This window comes from Episyrphus balteatus, chromosome 2 (genome assembly GCF_945859705.1).
Source record: "Episyrphus balteatus chromosome 2, idEpiBalt1.1, whole genome shotgun sequence".
Taxonomy (NCBI): domain Eukaryota; kingdom Metazoa; phylum Arthropoda; class Insecta; order Diptera; family Syrphidae; genus Episyrphus; species Episyrphus balteatus.
In genome coordinates this window covers 105,566,067-105,591,032 of record NC_079135.1, presented here as the reverse complement: position 1 = coordinate 105,591,032, position 24,966 = coordinate 105,566,067, and the positions used below count along the sequence as shown (strand labels likewise).

General features: G+C 28.1%; 1 protein-coding gene across 2 annotated transcripts in view; it reads right to left on the bottom strand.

Moving 5' to 3' along the window:
• The window catches only part of LOC129910087 (glutamate receptor ionotropic, NMDA 2B), a 62,306-nt gene that overhangs the window by 22,715 nt on the left and 14,625 nt on the right, over positions 1-24,966 (bottom strand). The window lies entirely within an intron of this gene.

The window sequence follows — 24,966 nt, the reverse complement described above, 5'->3', positions numbered from 1 at the left end:
ACATCTACAAAAAGAGCTAGAATTTTTTGAACTCGATCAATTTCCATAAAAAAAGCGAAAAAACACGTATTTTTATCTTCTAACGCTATTAAATGCATTTTTTCCCTAACAACCTATAAAAAATTTAATACCATCTGAAAGCTTATTGTCTAAGCTCAAAATATATATATCGATCAGACCTATGAGACATCTACAAAAAGTGCTAGAATTTTTTAAACTCGATGAAATTTCATAAAAAAAAGCAAAACAACATTTATTTTTATGTTCTCATGCTATTAAATCTATTTTTTTTTGTTTGACAACCTATAAAAAATGTTATACCATCTGAAAGCTTATTGTTCCACCTTGTATAATAATGCATAAATCTTATTTCAAAGATGTCTACAAAAGAAGTTAGAATTTTTTAAAGTCAACCATGTCGAATTTCCAGACTGAGATTACGGTACTTCCTACACTGGTAGCTGGTCATCGCCAAAAGATCTCCACAGGTGTTTTGAGGTATTTTTAAATTTTTTTCAATTTAAGATTGTGTAACTTGTAGAGCACGTAACGTTATGTGTGATATATCAAATAAAAGGTTATGTTATCAGCATGCGTATTAAAGTTAAATCAAATTTGTATGTGCACTAGATCAAAAGATATAACGCGTGTTGGAAAAGAACATCTTTTTACCGTTATCTCCGAATTTTGAATATGAAATTAATTGAAATTTTGTACAATTATAATTTATTTAATTACCTATCTACAGTACAAATCTCATTCATCTATCTATTAAAACAAAAAAGTTATAACAAGTTGAAGTCGTGTCGCGTTTTCGTTTCATCTTGTTTCAAATCACTACGATACTAAAGATGTTTTCACTTCAAAAATTTCAGATGGTATAAAATTTATTATAGGTTTTTACATCAAAAAAATGAATTTTTGGGTGATGGAAATGAATAAATAAACGCTTCAATAGACTCATTTTAAAAGCACACAACCGGTTTTCTTACGACGTTATCACGTAAAATTTTCGTCCGTAAACCGGCTTTACAGAAAACTCTTTTTTTATTGAATAAGAACCACAAAATAAAGTTCTAACATGTTATTGATATCAATTTATCTAAATTTGCAAAAATTTACTGAGCTAAATACTGAGTTACCAATAAAACACGGCTTACAAGCGTTATATATGCGGCTTTTCACTCGAAGATGATTTGTTATTAAATTAGTGCTTGAATTATTGATTATTTCAAAACTGGTTGAGGAATTTACTTGAAATTTTTTTTAAATGTGAAATAATATTTTCTTCAAAACGGGATACCATCCTTTTTTTTTAATTCTAAAACAACTAAAAATACGCTTTTATCACGCACTCAAAACTATACAATCATTTAGTTGACTTATTGGAAATGGTTAGATCAAAAAGCGTAGAATGCATTTTTGTTGCGTGTAATTTTATAAAGTTTGAACAAAGCGCTCGACGCTTTTTGATCTAACCATTTCCAATAAGTCAGTTAAATTAATAAATAGTTTTTAGTACGTGATAAAAGCGTAGTTTTAGTTTTTTAAACTACATATTTTATTTAATGTCAAAACAATTCATAAGAAATCATTTCATTCTAAGCCAATAAATTGATTTTTTTTTTGAAGAAAAAAGCAAATTCTTCTTATGATGAAGTTAAGTTCATTTTGATTTTACCAGAATTTGAACAGATTTCATTTATTTTATTAAAAAAAACTCATTTTTGTACGTATAAATGAGATTTAAGATATTTATGTTCCTTATCTTAATTGCTGATGAACACAATTTCGGTGAAACCTGAATCATTTTGTTCTTATTAAATGCTTTTTCAACTGAGTTGCTGAGTGTTTGCTCCAAATAACTGATATTTTATAGAAGGATAAGGTTCTTACACAAATTTTGCTTAAACTCTCTGTATCAATAAAATCTGTCTTTTTCAGCAATAAATACCAAGAATTTGTTTCTAATTAAGAGATTGCACCTGACATTGAACAGAATAGAATCTGATATTTTGCCTTTTTTTACTTTTTTAAGTACTGTTTTTTTTTTTTTAAATTCTGTTTTTCATTTCACCGACCATTTCTTGTTAAAACAACTGATTTTCAAATGGTATCCTTTTATTTAAAAGCGCTACATTTGAGTAGGTATAGGTAAATTTAGGTTGGTACACAATTTCCACAGAAAAACTATATAGATGAAATATTTCATCCAGAGATAATATTCGATTACCTAACTTTTTCAATTTCAATGGAACTGTATTAAGACGGATTTTTGATTTAATAGAGATATTATTAATTCAATAGAAGTGGTGGAAGTTTTCTGTTTCTGTGTAATTAAATCCGCATTCATAATAATTAAGTATTGCTTTTGAGTATCGCAGGATTTCCTAGGATTTTCGAATTTTTTTCTCGTATAGTGAAAATTGAAAAAAAAAACTCAACAGTTTTGCAAAGAGTTATAATTTAAAAAAAAAAAAAATATTTTAAAACGAATGCTTTAATCCTATTAATTATTTCAAATAATATCTAAATCGTAAGGATAGAGAAAATACATCTTGTATGTATGCGTTTGGTGTTTTTATTGAATTTATTTTTTTTTTTATTTTGTGGTTAAGGTTGTTTATTTTGTTTTGCATTTTCATTGATATTAGATTTTCTAAAATGGTTATAGTAAAGTGCAAAATCATCATTATATTTATTTCCCAAATAAAAAATGTTAACAAAAAATAACAACAAAACTGTTTCCATGAAATATTTATTTTTTCATTAGATTGAGTTTAACAAAAGCTTTACATATTCCGGATGTGGATGCAATTTTATAATTCAATCATCACCCGTCAAAAAATGTGGATTATGATTTATGTACTTCATTTAGATGATGAGAATATAAAAAAAATGAAAATGGTGGACAGACTCGGACGTACATGTCCTCTTACTTCCTCTTACGGCAAAAGTTACTGAAAACGTTGATAGTATAGTATAGTAACCCTATATACATCAGACCGGTTTCAAATCTTTTAGTTTCGATTTTCAACACAGATATTTATAGTAATGGCCCAATGTGCGCCCTTATGTAGTTTTCATTGTAACATTGGCAACTATCGACAAATAGTCGAATTTTTCAGTCTTTGTTGATTTTAGCTCTTTGGGAGTTATTTTTTTTAGCAAAAGTGGTACCATTGTTTGCCAACGCAATTTTGATATCAAATTGTTAATTTTTGCTCTAAGAGCCCAAAAGAAAACAATTTCTTAGTAAAATTTAGGTACTGGTACCGAATTATTTAATGAAAAACACTTTTATTTTTGATTCAAAACAGTGGATCGAACTCTCTCTCAATCACAAAAACTTGCAACTTCATAAGAGTCAATATCAAAACAGCATGTTGTAACGAAGCGTTACATACTTTACTATATATATATTCCCTTTTACCTAATAGAAACAAAACTATTGAGTAAAATCATACATTTAGTTTTTCTGACTGTTATAATTCACATCCAGTCATACCAAAAAGTAATATTAGCAAGCGATGAGAAAACCGAACAAAACAAGATGTGCCACCGGGGGCCAAATTAAACCTGCTGATCAACCAGAGCTTTTGCCTGCCGATCTGCGTGCCACCAGGATCCGTGAATAAACCTACCGATCAATCAGAGCTTTTGCCTGCCGTGTTGGGTGCCGCTAAGGGCCATAAACAAACATAAAGGGCCTAACCCATAGAATCCGTTGCGTCCGTTCCGTCGAAGTTTTCAACTGACAGCTCGATAAAATACACACGTTCTTATGGGAAGCGACCCATAAGCGACGGATCGGATGGAGACGGATGGATTCGACGGAAGAAGTAGCCCAACTTTCTACTTTTTCATCCGTCGTATCCTTTGGTTGTCAACAATAGACCAGTTCGATTTTCTGTTGCTGAGTGCACGCCGCGGAATTTCAGAACTAAGAACTGTGTTCTTTTCTTCTCCGATTTTATGAATTGTGAACTTTAATTGTTTATTTGTGCAGAAAATGTAATAAAAGTAACATTTAATGATATGTCTAATAAATTATATCAATTAAATACTAAAATTCTGTAGGTAGTAGATTTAAATTTTACTATGCGAAAGTCATATCTACAAATGATAATCTGTTATTAAAAATTGTTTTTAACTGAAGAGCAAGTACATACATGAAATCTAGTCGCGCATTTTATTTTATTAAAAAAAAAGAACAACAATAATAGTTAAAAATTTCTTGCATCAGAACTTCCTTAGTGCACATTCAGCGATAAAATATCGAACACACCTCGGAATTTGAAGTGAGCTGTCAAAAAGCAATCCGTCATACGACGTATTCTATGGGTCACCCCTTTCTGTCCCATCCTTCAACTTCAACGGATGGATTGATGGAACGGACGCAACGGATTCTATGGTATGGGGCCTTAAAGCTCTTTTCTTTTTCAGCCGACTAAAACACTTTCGGAGTGTTAGAGCGGGACACAGGAAAGCGTTTTATCTGGCTGTAGCCTGTAGAGACTACGTTGCACAGGATATTTTTAAGTTATCCTAATTTTATAAAAATTATTATTACGATTAGTTTGCAAGAGTTGTTTGTTATTTTTTTGAGTAAATAAAGGTTTTGTTTCAAGGTTTAATAGACCTTTACCATTGAAATTTTTTGTGTTAAAGAACCCTGGAAATCCGACGAGCTTAAACCTCGACTGGAAAGCAAAAACCACCTCACAATGTTCAAAAATTGGAAACAAACCACCACAACTTAACAAAAATACGGAATCATTAATTTTGATATTAGTATAAATATCTTTGCCAAAAATCAGATCTGCCTCATTTGACACACAGAATCGACTATTTACTTTTTATTCATATTACCATATTTTTGAGGTGTGTCGTTTTGTTTATTATACTTTCTGCTCTTCATTGAAGGAGAAGATTTGAAAGAAAAAATCCATTGCACTCTACCCTTTAGTATTACAAGTATGTTGTAGGCGTTTTATGTCAGATACCTAGTCCATACAAATAATGGATTATTTTTTTTTTTTAATTAAAAATAACGGATCCTTCCATACAGTTTTGAAAAAGCTTAATTTTCTCAAAAATGGCTCAAGGGTTTTTATGAAAAAAACTTTTTTTTTTCAAAATCAAATTTTTAAATCCTGGGTGCTTATAATATATTTTGGAAATTTTGTGTTTATATGTTGGTCAATATTTACTATTAAAAATAGCATACCAGTTTTTTTCAAAAAAATCATTTATAAAAAAAAAGATTTAAAAAAAAAAAATTAAAAAAAACATTTTTACCAATATGGTAAAATATGGTTTGACGCAATTTACTTCGAACTACATTAGGTATGCAAAAACTCTAGCTTAAATCAGAGCTGGTCACAACAATCTCTATTTATTTAGATATTTCACAGGACCGATTTAGATTTACTACTCAAATCCATTTCATGTGAGTTCATCCATGCACCAAGCAAAACCCAGGTCTTTTTTAATTTGCAACGTTAAAGTAATCTACTGAAAAATATTAATAAGACAATGCCAGATCATCTACAAAAGTTTTCCATTTAGAGGTAGGTATATTCAAATTTGAGTTGAGATACACGATGAAGAAAAATGGTCTAAAGATAGAGCCCTGTGGAACACCCACGTCTAGGAAGGCTTGTAAGTCACTCAATTTATCATTTATTTTTAAGCACTGTTTTCTACCACTTTAATAGTTTTTAATCCAGTTATGTGTCCTGCATCTTAAAATGTTTTTGTTAATTGAGGTAATTAGTTCTGATCTTTAACATCACCTTTCTTAAGAACTGGCTGCTTTAAGACACGACGGGAACTCATCTTGCTCACAGCTCGTGTTAATGGCGATTGCAAAGGGATTTAATACATATTTTCCAATTCTTTTGTGAGTAATTGCATGTATTCCAACCATTTATAAGTTCACACATTCCACATAGTATAATTCAGAAGTGCTTCTGTTAGGAACTTTTAGCATTCAAGCATTTCTATTAAGGCTACAAGTAAGCAAGCTTAATCTCAAGAATTACCCTTATCGATTGTAGATAATGTTAATTATGCTGAATAGCTGAATTCTCGTTAACATGTTGTGAGCGTAAGCATCAAAAAGAAAATTATAATTGCAGCTTTGGTACACATTCAAAAGACATTCTAATTTTTGATTAAGTTCGATTTAAACGGTGTTACTCTTCTTAAAAGGAACACACTCAGCTTAAACCATAACCCACACAGGAAAAAAAAACCCTCATAAGATTCAATAATAATGTATGTTTACTTGAGTGAACTCTTCAATCATTATTACCTACATCTTATAATGCGGGGGTTTGATTTCTTGCACCAACAAATTGCTCTACATGCAAGTAAAAAACATTCATATATCCTCTTTTGCACTCCTTTATTTTATCTATCGAGGGAATTCTCAAGCAAAATACAAAAAAAAAAAAAAACTTCAACCCCACGAGAGAGATGTGATGCTGAACAAAAGCCACATAATATCTTGCAAACAAAGCGGAATTTTCAAATAAATTTTCTATACAATAAAGAAAAAAGAAAAGAAAAATCATTTCAAAAGAAAAGAAACCCAAACAAGACAAACAAGTGGATTTTTGTGATAAAATCAGCAAAAAGTTTTCCACTGTATATAATTTTACTGACAAACCCTTCAGCTTAATGAGTAGTAGATTGCTGGTGGTGAATGCTGCTGAATCTGTGCTTAACTCTCAGTTTTTTTCACTTAATTTCTTTTTTTTTTATAATTTATGTGTTGAGATGTCTTTCTTTTGTTCTTTGAGAATATTAATTAAGAATCAAACTAATTTTAAAGAATTTTAATTCTTCATTTTTTTCTTCTTGTGTTTTTAATAAATTCTTTCACAATCTTGTCAGCTGACAATGTTTTACTGACTGATATTTCATAAAGTCCCCTCACGTTCTGTACTGTACCTCAATTCATTTGTTCCTTTAAGGCTTCATTTTCTGTTCTCATACCTACCTTTGATTCATCATCAAACTAAACAATACAAAAGAAAAGAAGATTTGTTATACTGGAGAGAGTTCTGTGAAAGTTAAAATAACTTTCACAGATGTTGCACTCGATTACCGAATACCCTAAAGACATTGTGCAACAAGTTTCTGATGACTATATATAAATCTTCCTTCCCTGTGTTCCTGTTTTTTTAGTATATTCCAGGATGCCTGATGTCATGCCTATGAATGAAAATCAAGCGTTTGAAAATGGCACTTTGGTGAAAGTTTTTTTTCAAACAGCTCGGAGTGATGAATTTTTATAAAAGAACAAAAAAAAAAAAAAAATTGTACCATGACTGTATAAGGTAACAAATGTAGGATAAGCCCAGAATTCCCCCCCAAGCTACTGTACCAGATTGACAAATATAAATTATTTTTGTGTCCATTGTGTTAAGTTTTATGCACAAGTGAGTGGGTATTCATTGGTCTCTTTTATGAAGATTCCTGATTTGAATAAATCGTTCGTCGCTTATGGTTGGCTCTGGATTTGGATGGATGTGATTAATTGAATGGAAAGTTTTTTTTTTTTTTTTTTTGTTCAAAAGATTTTTTATCGGATGTCCTCTGTGTTTAGGAAAATCGGATTACTGAAGAATTGAATTTTGACTTTGATAAAAAATAAAAGTTAATTTATTACTAAATGGTGGCTGAGATAATAAATATGTTCTTATTTACAATTAGTCTTTTCTATCTAATCTATACTAGACAGTGGTAAGCCTGGGAGGAGGGTTAATTGTCTATGACTTTGATTTTTCAGTTGTCTCTCTTCCTTAAAAAAAACTGGGTAATTTATCGTAGACGCAACAACTTTTAGTTTGATTAGTAGGTATCTACCATTTTTAAGGCAATATCGGCAATTCCATCATGTATTTTGGCAATACCTATTCACAACACTATAAATAATTTTTCGAATTTTTTCAAGACCAAAAGCATTCGATTCATGGAATAGCCTGCACTTTTACGAAATTTAAACGATTTAAAGGTTAGTTTATGTTCGTTCATGTCCATAATTTAACAATTTAGAGATGTTTATGGACCAAAAATCTAAATTGGAATACCCTAACTGAATATAATAAATTAAGAGTATGGCAATTGAAGCCTAATTATCACCGAAAAATGGTGTACTAAAATTACAAATGGGTCAAAATCAAGGGATGAGAAATTTTAGAAGTCCGAAATATAATACAAAAAAAATCAACTTTGTTTTATGATAAAAAATTCATGATCAAATATTCGCTACATCACGAAAAAAATATCATTCATAGCCGAAGGTATTGCCGTTGTTTTTTAATAATTTTTTTTTATTTTAAGTATTAAAAAAAAAAAAAAACTCTCGCCTAAACGGAGGGAAATAGACCCACTCTCCCACAACAAACAATCATTGTATTAAACCCCTCTACAAAAAAGCGATATCAAACCTTGGTTATCGTATTTTCCCCTCAAATGTTTCTTTGTTACTTGAGTGAAACTAAAAATGCAAAAAAATGATAGATTCAAATGGCCCTACTTCGGTTAATTGTCAATGAAAAAAACTAATATAATCAGCATTTTAAAGGATATGTAATGTTTTTTTTTATTAGAGCAATGTACATATATCTCAGCCCAAAAAAGGTACAACCAAAAAAGCAAAAAAGCTAAATAAATCGATTTTTTATTTTTGTTAGTTTTTATTATTATTTGTTTTTTTTTTTTTTTTAATTCTTAAAAAACATTATTCTGATAAGAAATAAAATACAAATACTTTTGAGAGCAATATATAAAAATTTTGCTTTGTTTACGAGATAAATAGAAAACACCAAAAAGGGGGCTTTGCACCCCTCTCTTTGTTTTGTTATTTTCAATTTTATCAAATTGAAAATTGAAAGATTTTTTTGTATCTGAATTTGATATTTGCTTAGAGCTTTCAGTTTCTTAAACATGAATGCATATGTTATTTTAATCTTTGAACAGAAGAAAATTGATTTTAAAAACTATTTTCTTCAAAAAATATTTCCTTAACAACTTGAAACCTTAAGCATAGCATATTGTTAGTTTTCCTGTTGTTTTAGTTTTTTTTTTTTCTATTTTAAGTTAAGTTATTAGAAATTTTCTTTTCCGAGGTCAGAGACCCCTTCATATAGTTCTTTTTTCTTGTTATGATTTAACCTACAAGAATTTACGACATTCCGTATAACATTTTTAAAAACTATGGAGCATAAAACGATCATATTTTCAGTTTTTTAATTTTAAATAAATAGGATCAGTTACTATTTTAAGTCAAGTCGAATTAAAACAATTCGAAAAATTGTTTTATTTTAGTTTTTTTCTCATAAGCTTAAAATTTGGGATAACCTATTTTTTTTTAGTTTTTGATTGAAATATCTTAATTAAATCGTTATTTTTATTCAAACTGAAGAAGGACTTTTACCTTTTTTGAAAAAGTTGACAATTTTTTTTAAACATATTTTTTCTTTTCAAAGTCATTTTTAAGAATTTTGTTTTTGTATTGTTTTTTTTTTTTAATTTCCTTTTTTAAGAGGCATGGGAAAATATTATTTCTGTAAAAAATTATTCACCAATTGAAAACGCAACAATCAAAATCTAAACGCTCTGAATGAAAAAGAAACAGAAATAACAAATGGAAACGAATAACAACAGAGATTTCTCAAATAACTGGGAATTAAAAAAAAAAAAAACAAACGGACAAACAAACAAAAATTCATATTAAAGTTTCTAAAGTTTTCAAATGGCCACTGAAATGTAAATTTTCTGGGTCCGTAAGTTATAAGTACATATGTCTCTAGATAAATGTCTCTAGATAAATGTCTCTAGCCAAATGTCTCTAGACAAATGTCCCTAGACAAATGTCCCTAGACAAATGTCCCTAGACAAATGTCTCTAGACAAATGTCTCTAGACAAATGTCTCTAGACAAATGTCTCTAGACAAATGTCTCTAGACAAATGTCCCTAGGCAAATGTCCCTAGACAAATGTCCCTAGACAAATGTCTCTAGACAAATGTCTCTAGACAAATGTCTCTAGACAAATGTCTCTAGCCAAATGTCTCTAGACAATGTCTCTATTTACATTTATCTACCGACATTTATCTATCGACATTTATCTATCGACATTTATCTATCCACATTTATCTATCCACATTTATCTATCGACATTTATCTATCGACATTTATCTATCGACATTAATCTAGAGACATTTATCTATTCACATTTATCTATCGACATTTATCTATCCACATTTATCTATCCACATTTATCTATCGATATTTATCTATCCACATTTATCTATCCACATTTATCTATCGACATTTATCTATCGATATTTATCTAGAGACATTTATCTATCGATATTTATCTATCCACATTTACCTATCCACATTTATCTATCCACATTTATCTATCGACATTTATCTATCGATATCGACATTAGATAAATGTGGATAGATAAATATCGATAGATAAATGTCTCTAGATAAATATCGATAGATAAATGTCGATAAATAAATGTCGATAAATAAATGTCGATAGATAAATGTGGATAGATAAATATCGCTAGATAAATATCGATAGATAAATGTGGATAGATAAATGTGGATAGATAAATGTGAATAGATAAATGTGGATAGATTAATATCGCTAGATAATTGTCGATAGATAAATGTGGATAGATAAATGTGGATAGATAAATATCGATAGATAAATGTCGATAGATAAATGTGGATAGATTAATGTGGATTGATAAATGTCGATAGATAAATGTGGATAGATAAATGTGGATAGATAAATGTCGATAGATAAATGTGGATAGATAAATGTCGATAGATAAATGTGGATAGGTAAATGTGGATAGATTAATGTGGATAGATAAATGTCGATAGATTAATGTGGATAGATAAATGTCTCTAGATAAATATCGATAGATAAATGTCGATAGATAAATGTGGATAGATAAATTTCGATAGATAAGTGTCGATAGATAAATGTGGATAGATAAATGTGGATAGATTAATGTGGATATATAAATGTCGATAGATAAATGTCGATAGATAAATGTGGATAGATAAATGTCGATAGATAAATGTGGATAGATAAATGTGGATAGATAAATGTGGATAGATAAATATCGATAGATAAATGTCGATAAATAAATGTGGATAGATAAATGTCGATAGATAAATAGCGATAGATAAATATCGATAAATAAATGTCGGTAGATAAATGTGGATAGATAAATGTCTCTAGATAAAGTCTCTAGATAAATGTCTCATGAGAAATGTCTCATGGCAAATGTCTCATGAGAAATATCTCAACACAAATGTCTCATTTGACATGTCTCATGAAATATGTCTCATGGGACATCTCTCACCACCGGGCTTAATATAATATTTGCAGTATACCCACTAGTTTTTTTTTTTTTGTTATTAATTTATATATATTTTACTGTCATCTAAAAAATAGCCATTTCGTTTATAAGAGTTTTGAAAGACTTTTAAATTCTTCGAAATTTGCAATTTAAAAGATGTGATCAGGTAGAGAAAGGAATTTCATTTCCTTAGTAATTTTTTTTTTTAGTGGTTCCCAGTTCTTTTAGTATGCATTATTAAAAATATTTTTTTTATGAATTTTCAAGAGGGAATGTTATTAACTCAGTATCAGTATACTACTAAATACTCCTTTTTATACAGGGTGTCCCAAAAGTAATGAATCAAACGAAATATGCTGATAGGCCAACTTAAGGGCTCTCAGAATTTGGTAACTTGTTCATCCCAAATCCTTACGGTTTTCGAATTAATGCATTTTTTGTGAAATTTCGAAAAATTCCTACTTTGTAACAGTATTTTGCTTCCTCGGTCCCCAATTGGTTTTTGTTTTTTATTATTCTTTCACTAAAACATTGTCCAATAATAAGAAACAATTAATTAATCAAAACATTTTTTATTTCATACGCCATTTTGCTGCAAGTTAATTAACAGTTCCATGTTTTCTCAAAATTCAATTTCTTACATTTATTTCAAAGCAACAAATCGAAAAAAAATTTGTATGGTGTGACACTGGTTTATTACTTTAAAAAACTTGTCCCGTTATTGCAGTTTTCAAAAAGGTATACAAGTTTCCAAAGTTGTAGTTAGATCGAAAAATAATACAATTTTAATTCAACAAAACAGGGTTTTTCAGAGCAAAAATACAAAACCTCAATATCACAAAGAGATTTATAATTGGTCTTTGCATACTTGTTTCCTTTTCCTCCTCTTTAATCCATCAAATTTTCCATCAAAACAAAAAATAGTTCAGCTCCTTTGTAGTTCCACAAGAATTACACAAAAAACTGTTAAAGTTAAAATAAATTGGAAATGAATGTCAACAAACAACGATTAAGTAACATTCCATAACTTTTTTCTCCAAGCCCCTGTGGATGATGTCAAAGACATCAACACTTTTTTTTGTTGAATAATGAATATTGCACTCATGCATATAAAAAAAAACATGAAATCCATTTAATTGTGAAAGAGAGTTTGTCAATTTAAAATTACGAATAAAAAGGATTTTTTCGAATATATGTATAAAAAAAGTTTTCAACTTTTGAAACGAAAAAAAAAAATCATATCCCACTCAATTTACACTTTTCTCGCATATTAACTTAATTCCAGAAAAATTTTTAATATAATTGAACATAATTTCCGGGGTGATATATATTTATTCGCTTGAAAAATCTCATTATTTGCAGATCATGTTGCATTCATAACCAAACAACCTCAACCAATAATAATATAAAGCTTTATACAATCCTGAATCCTGATGGTATTCAATATTTGACTCTGGCATTATTTACTTAGATATTTTTTCGTTTGGTTTTTAAGTTATACAGAGATACACAGACACCCTTCAATATTGATTTCTGCCAAAACCTTTTGAATAAAAAAAAAAAAAAAAAAAATACAAAAGAACCTTATGGTAGAAAGAATGATGACATAACAGAAATAAGCATAAACAATAATATTGTTTTTTTTTTTTTCTTTCCTGCGGAACTCATTTCATTCTAAATTTTTTCAATAAGCACCTTTTTTTTCGAGGTCCTTTTTTTAGGGAAAAAATCTAAATCGAATAAATGATTTCAAGTGAACCGATCCAATGTTCAATGGTTGGGTTGGTTTGGTTGTTGGAAAGCAAATAATATTCAGGATTTAATTTTTTCAATTAATTGATATCCATCGAAGATTCGTTAGCAAAATATTTACATTCATAATGTGACAAAAATTGGTTGAATTTAATGAAGTACTAGGGTTTTTTAATTTAAGTTTATTATTTGTTCGGTAATTAAATTAAAGAAAGAAAAGCTTTTAATTGTAAATGGGTGTTTTTGTGACGTGATAACGTCTTATAAATCGATGAACCATGGCAGCATCTACGAAAAAGTGACGCCATTTTCTCCCGTTCCACCTGGAATTTTTAGCAGTTTGGTATAAATTGCAATTAAAAATTAAAAATAAACTATTACGGCCATATTATTCAATAGTTTAAAAAATACATCTGGATGTAAAGAAATTGAAATGTCAAAAATAAATCCCGATTTTAACTATGAAAATAGTTAACAAATAGTTAAAAATGACTATTTTCTTTTTTGTCTGTGTGATAGTGAATATAATGGATTTGGATTTATTTTTGACATTTCAATTTCTTTACATCAAGATGTATTTTTTAAACTAGTGAATAATATGGCCGTTAGAGATACAAAAATCCACTGTAGCGTATTTACAAGGTGATAGCCTAAAGGTGAATAAGAATTTTTAAAAATTCAATCATTAAATAGGGTAAATAGGTATTGAAAAAATTCTAAAAAATCAAAAAGACCCTCTATGCAATGGTTAATATGGGTTGAGATAATTTTGTTTAACAATGTCAAAGATGCCATTGGAATTATACGAATTTTTTTCCAAGACACTAAATTTCAAAATTATTATTTTTTGAAAAACACCTACTTTTTCATGGGTACCTATTTTTGGGTGGTTTTTTGTTTTTATAAATTTTTACACGCATTATAAAAATCTCAAACTCACAGGACTAATAGGTATCATTGATGCGGATACATGTGCAACAAATTGTAATTTTACAATGTTATCTGACCGAATAACGGGAGAATCCAATTAAATTTTTTGACCATTTTCAACTGTTTTTTTCACTAACAACTTTTTTATTTTGCAAAATTGATAAAGTAAATTTATGCAGTACATAAATAATAGACAGGAAAATCAGACAGTATTCAATTTCAAACATTTTCGTATACAGAATTCGCAGATAAAGGTAAAAGGTTAATCTTTTCTTAACACGTGATAACTTTTTACCTATTTGCATGCTGCTAATATTACCTTTCATTTCATGTATCACAAATAACGGTGCATGCAATACAAACTACACAATCTTAAATTAAAAAACTTCAAAATTACCATAGAACCTTTGTGGGAGGGACACATCAGTGGGGGAAGTATGTACCTCACATAATCTCAGTTTTAATTTTGACATGGTTGTCTTTAAAAAATTGTAACTTTTTTTGTAGGTGCCCTAATAATATGGTTGAGGTATATTTAATAATATGAAATGATAAGCTTTTCAATGATATAAAATTTATTATGGGTTGTCATATAACAAAATGGACCAAATGGAGATGGAAGAAAAAATATTTTTTTTTTTTTTGATAAAAATTGATTGAATTCAGAAAAAAACATCTTTTTTTATAGATGTCGTACAAACATGATTGAATATTAAAAGCTGAAATAATAATCTTTCACATAATATAAAATTTATTGTAGGTTGTCATATAAAAATATTGACGATATGATGTGTAAGGAAAAAAATGATTTTGTTCAGTTTCTTTCATGATTTCAAGAAATCATTTTTATACTTAAGTTATGGTTTACTTCTTTAGAAGATATAATAATTTTTTTTTGTAAACTTTTGCATATACATATTTGAAATAATGAGAAATACTTATTTTTAATTTAATTAATTTTGGTTAAGTTTTTTCGCTTTTTTTATAATATAGCTTCAAAAATTATAAACAAATTATAAATTATTTTAAGGACTTTGACAAGATTTCTATTTTAATAACTTTTTAAAAAGAATGGATCTTAAATTTTTTGCAATTTAATGACATCCATAATGTTATGGTTTTTCAGTAACAAAAAAGAAATTGCAAACTTTTTGTGTGCACTTTAATATTTTGTTTTATTATTCATGTTAGTCTCTAGGATATATAATTTTTTTTTGGTTAGAGAACATGCTTTCTAGAAAGAAAAACCATCTACCGTTAAATTTATTTTTCAACATTTTTCCCTATGCTACTTTTTTTTCGAAATCAAAACATCTCCTTTCATGAAAGGAATCTACTCGCATTATTCTGAAAAGAATGCTCTCGAATATATTAAAAAGTAAAATCTGGTGTAATGCATCCGTGATATAAAATTGTTTCTACATTATCGTAGTACCAACACCACCCCAACCCACCTCAAGTCTAAACTTAAGACCAAAACATTTCCTCTGTTAGGTATACTTACATCATGTGTATGGAAAAAAAAAAAAAACAACATTGAGCAAATAGTCTTGTCGTAAATAGTTTTTTGTTTTATTATGTAAGAGATGGAGAAAAACTGAATGAGAAAGTTGACCAACCGAATATTTTCATGTCTTTTAACATTCTCTCTCATGAAAGTTTTACTTTAGCAAACAATTTTTTTGGGCATAAATAATGGTTTGTTTTATTTTACTTTCATCAAAAAGAGGTGGATGAGAGATGGTAGAGGTATTGGGCTCTCTTTAAGTGCTGCATGCCATTCAGACATTTCACTAAGGAATTGAAAAAAGAGTGACACATACATAAAATACTACATGGTATTATTCTCAATGGGATAACAAAAAAAAATATATATATATAATGAAAATTGTATTTTATCCTTATTTGCCTTACTGTTACTTTTTTATTAATGGGGGCAAATGATAAAAGCTTAATTTTAATTTTTTAACAGAGAAACAAGCATATATCTTGATATTGTGAATAGAGAATACAAATACTAAAGAACATAAAATTCTGAGGTAAACTTGTAAAATGTGACCACAGTTAACCTTTTTTGTTTTCTTTAGAGAAAGAGAGAAAGTAGCCCTTGATTAACCTTATTTTATTTGCTAACTTATGATAAATATATATACAAATTATTTTTAAACAAACTCCCATTTAAACATGCCTCCGTTTATATGCATATTTAAATCTCAAGAATTGAGTGATAATTCAAAAATACAGTCAATTATCGAAATTTAAAATCGAAATGGTACACTAGGGTGTATACGTAACATTTTTTTATTGAACTAAAACGGTTGATACGAACATTTCTTCTGCGGATTATTAACAAGACAATTTAATTTAATGACATTATAAATATAATAAGCTTATGTCATATAAGTTGCTCTGCAGCTAACGTTGTGATGCACAAGGGAAAAAGAATGTACTCAGTTTTATATGACCTGAATAAGTATACTTATAAAAACCCAAAATAGTGTTTCAATATGTTCTAGATGTGAAAGCCACACATGAAACTATAACCAGCTTCTTTTCACAAACTTTGAACATACTGACAACTTTCGCTATGCATCAATATCGTTTAATTTTTTTTTTTTAATTTTTGATACTTAACCATTGTTAATTGGATTTGTTTAATTAAATTAAAACCTCACACGCCTCTTACATAAAGAACATTAAAAAAAAAAACAATTAAAATTAAAAAGATAATTAAAAAGAAGAAATATGAGTTATCATGTTAAAGCATATTATTGGTTAGTAAAAATTAAATTAAATTTAGGATAGGATAGCTAAGGACCACTTAACAGAGTATTTCTTTCTATGACTGTTGTTCTATTTATTATACCACTATTATTTAGTTCATAATAATGTATTTATTTTTTTTTTCGCTAGTACCTACATATTTCACAAATGGCAGCTCTCAACTTAATTTTTGTTCAAACCTCGTTATATTTACTGTTGTATTATGGTAATGGATATTGAGTTTTGAACTTCGCAAAAGAAATTAGAATTTAAAAAAATGCTTGGAATTTACTTATGCTGTACGTGTGTATGAATTAAAGATACCAACTAACAACTTTTAAAGTAGTAAAACATTATAAAATTTCTTTGATCTACAAGAGGAAACTTGTACAAATGAATCGGTGATTGTTAAAACAACATAAGTAACATTTTTATTTTTTTTCAGGAGAGACAAAAAACTCTGTATTTTTGACGACGCGGCCGCATTGACAATTTTAGCTTTAAATTCGGTTTAGAGGCCTTGTTGGGAGTTGAAACTAACTAAAAGTTTAAAAAAATATCTTTATCAAAGAAGATTTAACAAAAAATAAATATTTTGTATATGTTGTTTTAACACCCAACGTTTTGTTGGGAGTCAAAACCACTTAATTACTTGGAAATAATGTTGTTTTGACACTCATTTTACATCCAAAGTATTAGTAAATTTAATGGAAATGAATAAAAGACCATCATAATTCAGCAATTTTATTAATACATACATTAAAAAACAAGAACATTAAACAAATAGGCGAAAGTGGACGTTCCACGGCCAGCAATGAATTTGTTATTTTTTGAGGTAGTTAAGTCTTACTAATATTGTGCAAAAGTTTTATCCTTGTGACGTAGGTACTTCAAAATAGTATAAAATGCATTTTTGCATTTAACATTCTCATTGAATTTTAATGTTTATTTGAAGTGAAAAATATGATGGTTTGTAATTTTCCCTGAGTTTAAAGACCTTGATTTTGAATATCAAACCAATAGAACCCAAACTAGAAGCATTTAAGACAAGATTTACGAATTTTTTTTTTAGTTTGCATTTTCAGAGAAAAATTCATAGTAAAACTTTTCCTAAGATACAGTTTTTTTTTAATTTGGTACCAATTTAATTTATTAACAAGAACATTTTGAAAGATGCAATTCCATTCGAATGACCGCGAACAACTGACTGACACTAAATCATCGAAAAACTGTAAGAAACAACAGTTTACTTATTTCGTTTTTCCAGCGTTGAATGTAAAAAAAAACAAATTAATATGAAGTACTTAAGGTGTTTTAACACTCAATTTCAAAATTGGCAGAAGAGATATGTTGTTTTAGCACTAAATGCGTATTTTAACCTCGAAATTTTATATGATCCAAACATCAAATCATGTTGGTTTTGCTCTCAACGCTAGCTCTACCCATAAGCAATGCAAAACAGTTATAAAAGTGGTTTCAAAAAATTTGTCACTTATGTTGTTTTAACAATCACCGATTCAAATGGGCCATGCATTTTATATTTCTCCTGCGTTAGCAGTGTAAAAGTTCAGTTTCACACTAAACCCACGATATGGAATTAAAAAATAACTCAAAATAAATTGCACGACTGGGGTCGCACGTACTTGCTCTTATGCTTAAAGTAACTATAATGTTAAAGCTTTTTATTCAAGAAATTTAAAATTCGATATTTTGAAGAAATTTCATAAGTAGTATAAAAAAATTAAATCTGTTTTTATAATTAATAAAACTCCGTTTTAAAATATCTTAAAAAAAAAACAAATATGCCATTTTATTTCTCGTATAAAAAGGTATTTTTAGAAAAAAAAATTTGAAAATTGTAGGAGCCGTTTTTTAAAAAAATAATTTTTTATATATAAAATTTTTTTAACATTTTTCAAAAAAAAAGTTGGTATGCCATTTTGAAGAAATAATTAATTTACACATAAAAACTAAATTTCAAAATTTTTCATTGATCCGTTTTCAAAAAATTGATTTTTCAAAAAAAAATTTTGAAATATTTTTTAAAAAACCAAAAATGCGTTTTTTGAAAATTTTCTATAATTTTAATATTATCTTTACTTACACACTTTTGTATAAAAATTTTCATTTAAATCGGGTTAATTTTGTACGAGATATTCAGAAACGAAAAAAACCGTTCTATGACAGGTACCGTTAATAACGGTACAAAAAATATTTTTTTTATTTAAAAAGTTGGCCCTTATGTGTAGTATTACACACAAAAATTTTAATCAAAATCGTTAGAGCCGTTTTTGAAAAAAATTAACTTTTCTATTTCCGTTAAATGGCAGGTACCGTTAGTTTTGGTCATAAAAAAAAATTTCAATTTCCCCTCTAGGGAATCACCAAAAACTGCTAACTACCAAGTTTGAAGAAAATCACTTCACTCGTTTAGGCTGCAGCTCCAGATAGAGACAGACGGACAGACAGACAGACAGAATTGCCGGACCCACTTTTTTGGCATTCTCCATCATCGTAATGTCATGTAAAATTGTTATCTCGAGTTCGATTTTTTTTACGAATCCTAAACTTGCCCTATAGTACCTACCTATATCGCAAGTAAAAAAGCTGGTACGATTTTTATTCCACTGCCCCAGAAAGAGTTAAAAAAATATTGTTAAAATTGAAATTTAAAAACCTTTCAATGACAAGTACCGTTAATAATGATTTTAGAAAAAATGTTCATAAAAAGAAAGACCGTATCTGCCGGTCAAAATACCTCAATGAAACCCTTAAAAACATGTTTTATGAATGAACATTTAAGAGCTAATGGTTGAAGTAAATAGAAACTCGAAGTGAAAAAAGTACAAAAAAGATTCAAATTTTTCAAATAATTTATATTTTTAATTGCCAATTTTTCAATAGCCAGATGAACCCCAGTTAAGGCTTATTCCTTTTCCTACGAATAAAAGTTTTTTTTTATATTGACATTTATTCTTCTGATAGTCTAATTGACGATTGAAAAATAAGGGGTAAATGTTACATCAATAAATTTCTTTTTTTTTATTTTTTACATTTGTTTTCTTTTTATATTTTTTTTTGCTTTTGTGTTTCGATTTAATTCTAGCTAAATGTTTAAAGCTATCAGAAAGAAAAACATTTAATACATTCCTGCAATATTGCCAAAAAAAATCTCCTTCCCAAAAAAAAAAAACACAAGTTGCCATTGGGTTTTCCACATTGTTTGAAATTTAACAATTTGTATTTCCTTTGAGAATTTAACAGAGATTTCTTTTGTTATTTCATGTCTTCTTGATTTGGAGTGCTTTTAATCACTTGTTGTTTAGTTGAAAGGCATGCAGTACTTGCAGCAGACCGCACTGATGAGTATGAGTATTCTTTCTAAAACTGTGGTATTTTTCATATTTTTCTCTTTGTTGCTATGTTTCATTTTAATTCAGTTCGATGTATACAACTCTATTTTTATTTGTTCTTCAAAGCTCAGCCACTAAAGAAGGACTAAGGAAAAATAAATACGTATATTCATCTATTAAACTCCTAACCAAAACCAACTTTGAAGTGGTCGAATCCCTATCATTTAGAGAATATTCTTAAAATCATTGCAAAAGAGTGTATATGTACATTAACAGTTAAGATAGATTTACATCTGCATCATTCTTATTTAGAAGAAGAAAAAATGTATTCTTTGAGGACTTCCAAGAAAAACCTTTGTTAAGCTTTTCAGGAAATAAAAAAAAATAAAATTTGCTATTTACAGAAAGAACTATAATTCTATTGACCAGCTGTATGAACAATGCACTAGAGTAAGAGGTTTATCATTCATCTATTTTTGGCACAAAATATTAAAAAAAGACTAAGCTTATTTACCTTCAAACTTAATATGTACATTAGGGTGTCCGTTATTTCCCAAAGTGATGTTTTCGGGGGAGACACCCCCCAGATCGAAAGTTTAGGACCTAAATAAGGGGAATTTAGCAAATATTTTTTTTTTTGAGGTCATTAACCCGTGCCTCTAGGTTCATACTTTCCCCATACAAATTTGTATGGGACATTTTCAACTTTTACATAATTTTTTTTTTTTTCGAGTTAAACCATCTATTTTCAAAATGTTTGATGATTCTGGTTTTTTGCTAAATTCCCCTTATTTAGGTCCTAAACTTTCGATCTGGGGTCTGTCTCCTCCGAAAACATAACTTTTGGAAATAACGGACACCCTAATGTACATATGTATATGATTTTTTTCCTTTATCAAAAAAAATATAAAAATGTGATAAACAACAAGATTTATGGTCCTTTAAAACTAAAGAACTTTTCACATTTTAAATATTTTTCTTTTCTTATTACCTACTATTTTTGTAATTCTTCAAAACTATATGTTTGAAACGTAAATCTTTCACTTAAGCCAACAACAGATTACCATTAACTTAAATTGAATTTCTGTATCGACAGTAAATTCAATAAAACAAAAACCCTAAAGAAGTTAAAAAAACAAACAAACAAACCAAAACCCACAACTATATTATGTCTTTCGGGCAAAGAGAATAAAATAATTGTTTTTATTTGCATAACTAAACAAAGGACATATGTCAGCCAAGTTATATATTAAATCGAAATATAAACACATTTTCCTTTAATGTTGAATAATTTTCCTTTATATCCTTTTTTCAAAAAAAAAAAAAAAAATGTTCCTTTTATACAAAATTGTATGTTTGTGCAATTTAACTTTCATATTAAATACATGACTTCATTCAATAAATTCAATATTCACAGAAATGGAAAAAATGTTGAATTAAATAAATTTAATGTTAAAAAAAAGAGAAAAAACTAGGATGCCTTTTTCTTTATATTCATTCTTAGATACATTTTATACTCGTAAGGAAACGAAAATAGTATAGATAAATGTATAAATAGAGGTAGAATTTTGATTTAGCTTCTTTTATGCAAACTTTTTCTTACATTACGTAGCTTTATACACATACACACATAAATGGCTCTTTAAGGATTTTTTTTTAAGGTGAAGAAAAACAAACTCAAGTATAAAATAAAGTTTGTATAGGAGACTCTTGTAATTTGCTTTAATGGGCTTACCTATTTTCTTGAGAGTGCAAATATTTCAGAATAGAATAAAGATAATCTGATTCTATTGTGTATATTTTTAACCTTTTTTTGTTAAATTTAATTTTATATTCCAATTAATTTTGTTTACAATATTTAAGCAAATTGAAAGTCATAAAAGATTTATTTATGAGAAGGCGTATATACTGATACCAATAAAATTAAAATATGCGGCATCATAAACACCTTTATATTGAATTTAAATGTTTAAATTGCATATGCAAAGGGGTTAAGTATTAAAAGTCGTAATTTAATTTTTGTTTCTTTACAGAAAAAAATCTATTCCCTTCATTATTTTTGGCGCTGCTATGATCTAGGTCTGCTTAATGCAAGTTATTCGTTAGTGGATTTTGCCAGATTAACCACGGAAAAAGGCGGCAAGCTATCCGGTTTTTTAACGCTCAATTTTAATGATGAAGTTTGCATTTGCTTCTATCAGAAGGGAGGTAAAAAGCAATACCAAGAAATAGGTATAAAAGGAAAGAACTATTGCTTAAAAATATTTTTTGTATGACCGTTTTGATGCATTTCATTAATGTATTTTTTGGTCTAAAGCTGATATCTTTTTCTGCGGATACTCATGATTGAGGTCTTCAGACTCAGAAAAATTATAGACCTTCAAAATTAAAAAAAAAAAAATGTCAAGAAAAAAATAAGAGGAAGTTACTAAATGATAGACAAATTTTACATTTGAAATATGGTAAAAATTTTAATGAATTCAAATTCAGAAGTTTATGCAAAAATATAAGTGAACGGACCACAATAAACAGGGACATTTGTGCCCATGATTATGAAAGTGGACTAAGTCACTTTAAAGAAAAACTTACATAATAATTTTCTAATAATGATTTAATTGTATTTCTTTTATGAAATCACTAAAGTAAAAATAAAGAAGTTTATTTACTTCAATTTCGCTTTCAAATAAACTTTACTCCTTAAATAATAATTATTTTAAGGCTGGATTTAAGAGGCCTCCGGACAAAATTTTGAGAAAAACGAGAAATTCGGAAATTTTCTGCACAGTTTGTGAGGTCCACAGAACACTTATTGCAAAAGACTAACTTGCCAATGAAAGATTGACATTTAATCTAAAACATGGTCTAGCCACATTTTTACTTTTTAAATTTAGTTCATACCTTATATTAATATTTCAATAACAGTTTTTGCAAAATAGCCGAAAACAACTTTTTTCTTGTATAGTTTATGAGAAACTGAAGTGGAAAACACATATAATATATATGTCAATTTAAAGGTAATGAATAAAATTAGAACATGGTCTGAGCGGATTTTTCATTTATGGCCCTATTTTTGAATAATCATTTCATGAAAAACATCAAAATTGCTCATTTTCTCATGCATTTTTAAATGATCTGAGTTTTTTCTATTTCATTTTTATTCGAAGATTCGAATCTGAGTTCGAACTTTTGTCCGGATGCCTCTTAATCGTATTTTTAGGAGTGACTTAGTCCACTTTCATAATTAAGCACACATTTGTGACCATTTTCATTTATAAAATATATTTAAAAAAAAGTTTCATGGCAAATAAAGACTAAATATTGTTCCTCTTGTTTTTCAGGTGAAGGGGATAAAACAATTTTTGAAGGTGTTTGTGACCTTTTTTAAATGGACAAAATTAAAATTAAAATAAACAAATAAACGAAGTAGTTTTAACTTGTTACAACTAACCCCAGAAAAATTTTACAAAAAAAAAAAAAAAAAAAAAAACAATTTACGAAAAACCAAAATTTATACGTGTTTCTCACATGAGCACAATAATTGTAACTAAAACACGAATGCACAACAAAAGAATACATTCAGAAAGGTATTTCTTCTATATGTCAAGGGAAACACCAAAAATAAAAAAAGGGTAAAAAAGTGGTTTGTTTTAGCACCACCCCAAAAAATTCATTTACTATCGTCTCATTTGTAACTGAAGGAGATAGTCCGATAGCTTTGGAAACAACGAAAATTTATCTCTTTTACGCAATTCTTTATCCCAAGAGAAACACTGTTTTTTGTTAGCTGTTACTTCTTGCCCCTGTTACTTCTAACTCCGCTTACCCCTAAACTGAAAAAAAAAATATAAATAATTAAATACAATAGTAACAAAAAACAAAAACAATACAAATAAATAAAATATAAATAAGAAATAACATTTTTAATATTCTCGGTTACTTAGTAACCTAAAAGGCCTTTTCTTGGATTTTTTGGCTATCATACAATCCTGTCTGGCGACTATAGTGCCAGACCTTATTCATAGCGGGTTTTTTTTCGCGGTGTCAATGATTAACATTTATGGTATCATTAAAAAGTTTCGAGGCTAAAATCATTACATGCAATAAATTCAGACCGTTTAAATGTAATCATTAAAGTTATTAAAAATAAAATATCAAACAAAAGACTGAGTGAAATAAAACAAAATAGTAGCTGAAAAATTAAACATTTCGTATTAAAACTTATTTCGCTTTTACCTTTGAAACAATTGAAACAATACAATTGAAATGAATATTTAAATCATAAAATCTTTTGTTAAATTTAATTAATTTCGGCTTCATTACATTTCATTGTTTTATCGCTATAAAATTAGGAATAAACCATTTATATTGAAATTTGTACCACAGTTTGAAGTATTTGTTCCATTTGCTTTTGTTGTTCTTAATATTCATATAAATTCTCTGTCATTGTAATAATATCTTATTTCAATTAAAATGTTTTTTTTTTATAAAACAATTCAAAATTGAAAATAAGAAAAACTTACGCATGAGATACATGATACGAAAAACCTAACAAATCATTCAAACTCAATAGTTTCCTCAATATGAATGCAAAATTTAATGCAAAACAACAAGCTTTCACATAATTTTCAATTCTACTGAATTTTGATATTCTCTGCATGAAATCAAAGCTGCATTTCAATGTAAATGAATATATTAAATTTCAATAATGTTATCTCTGGCAGAAATACGAATTTTAAGCACTCAAATAAATTCTAAATATATACA